General features: G+C 41.5%; 1 protein-coding gene across 1 annotated transcript in view; it reads left to right on the plus strand.

The window, feature by feature from the left end:
* Nucleotides 1-936: 936 nt before the first annotated feature.
* The window catches only part of STAT1 (signal transducer and activator of transcription 1), a 58,930-nt gene continuing 57,551 nt past the window's right edge, over nucleotides 937-2,315 (plus strand). The window contains exon 1 of the mRNA XM_027865768.1: nucleotides 937-1,162. The gene's annotated coding sequence lies outside the window, so the exon portion shown is untranslated. The remainder of the gene's footprint in view (nucleotides 1,163-2,315) is intronic.

Below are 2,315 nucleotides of genomic sequence, written 5' to 3' on the forward strand. Positions count from 1 at the left end.
TGGGGGCCCCAACTACCATTGTAAGAACCTACCTATTGATCTAATGTCATTACCATTTCTGTGCCCACTGCAGGTCCACTGTCCCCACCCCTATCACTGCAGATTCTTTGGGTTTAGTTTAAGTCAATGATTATGGACTTATTATCAGGAAGAGGTAGGTTCGCATTCTGCCTTAGAAACATTCTATCTCTGTGACTTGGCATCTCTCTGAGCCTCAATGTCCTTCCATTTATAAAATACCTGTTAATAAGAACATCTACCTTTCAGGGATGTTGTGAGGATCAAACGGGATAAAGAAAATATCATACATTGTAATGTATAATGTACAGAAAGCATTATTGTACTCTGTTTAAAAAAGTGCTATCTAATGTGAGCTATTATTATTACTGAGGATTCTGGTCCTTCCATACACTACCTTTCATACAACCCATTGGAAAGGAAAGGTGGGTTGTGTTTCTTCTGGCATGAGAGTTGTGAAGGATGCTGCACTTTGGAGGCTGTCACTAGAGACAGCTGAGAGTTCAACAAATATCTGTCAAGCACCTAATACTGTGTAAAAGGTGTCACGCTATGTTCTGGGGATATATTATCTTATATATACAGATCCCGCTGGCATGGCTTAACTTACTTACTAACACAGATGATTTGGCACGTCTTCTTGCTGCCTGCCACTGAAACATAACTTTTGAAGTTTCGTTTTCAACTGCAAATGAAACTTGCAAGATATGATCCAGATTACATCTCAGGTTTCCTTTAACATTAGCAAAAGGAGACCCGGAAGACGGGCACGTAGAAGACGCTGCCCACATCAGAGTGAGGGACTTAAAAAGGAACAGGAACTAGATGCAGAGAGCTGAATTGCGGAGGGGAGTTGAGGCCAAGGAGGGAACAGCCTCTTTTGATTGGCCTGACGAGAACGAGCTTGCTCCGTGATTGGTCAGGGAGTGGAAAGTGAAACTCCAAGGAGTTATTCGCCCATTGCTTTTTCTCCGTCCAGTTATTTTTCCTCTGCTGCAGACCTACCCCAGAAAAGAGTTGAACCTGCTAACCAGACAATCCCTGACAGCCTCCAGGAAGGGTTTCTGGCATCAGCTCTGATTAAGGGAGTGATCGCTGACGTTCAGCTGCTCTGTGCCACCCCCGCCTCTCGGCTCGGCAGAAGGTGGGTACTTGGGAGGAGCTTAGACCAGGCGGTTCTGGAGCAGGTGGGGAAGACATGTCTTGCCTTTACTTGGGGAGCCCGAGATCCATCAGTGTTTGCAGGACACTCCCTAAAACAATCTGGGGTTGGGGAAGGGGAGGCAGCCAGGACACTTGGGAAGGAGAGATTCTCTCAGCTCCATCCTTTAGTCAGAGAGAAGAGATATCCTTGTACATATCCCAGGGGGAGTCAAGTTACTCTCCTCCAACTTAGCTTAAACCTCCTCATCGATAAAAAAGAGGATTGGACCAGATGGTCCAAAAGTCTTTTCCAGCTTTAAAGTTTTGTGATATCTGGGTAATTAGCTACCTAGCTATCTAGGGCTAATATAACACATAAAACATCTGAGGAGGGAGAAGAAGAAGAAGAAAAAAAACACTAGCAAATGGGGAGAATCTCTTAGGGAAGGCAACAACTGAGTTGCTCCTTAGTGGAAAATAGTGCAGTGGGAAGTTGAAGGAGCTGGATTCTAGCCCCGGTGATGTTAACTCTGTTACCTTCGGCAAAGTGGTTGAGGCAGGGGTTCTTAATCTTTTTTGTTTCATGGACCTCTTTTTTATGCTTATGCACTGCTTCTCAGAATAATTTTTAAATGCATAAATAAAATACATAGGTGTAAATACAAATAAATAAAATACAAATGAAATCAATTGTATTGAAAGACAGTTATCAACATTAAAAAAAAAACACAAATTGATGGACTCCGGGTTAAGAACCCCTAAATTTTAAACTATCTGGGGATGCAGTATATAAAGTACGACCTGATTGTCCCACTTTAAGCAGAGTCATAGAATTTTAGAGATGGAAGGGACCTTAGAGATCATCTCATCTAAGTTTTTTTTTATTTTATAGTTGAAAGGAACGGAATAGACCCATTATTTCTATCAGCAATCTCCTTCAACCAATTTCCTAAGTCTGAAATTTTAGTATTATCTTTGACTCTTCCATTTTGGTCATTTCATATATCCATTAAGTTGCTAAATCCCCTTAATTTTGTCTTTTCATCATCATTCACATTCAATCCACCCTGCTACCTGACTAATTTTCCCCAACATAGAAGGGGTCATAATTCTTCTATCCAGAAATCTTTATTTGTTCACTATCATTTAAGTCT

This window comes from Vombatus ursinus, unplaced genomic scaffold, assembly GCF_900497805.2.
Source record: "Vombatus ursinus unplaced genomic scaffold, bare-nosed wombat genome assembly UNPS02014779.1, whole genome shotgun sequence".
Taxonomy (NCBI): Eukaryota; Metazoa; Chordata; class Mammalia; order Diprotodontia; family Vombatidae; genus Vombatus; species Vombatus ursinus.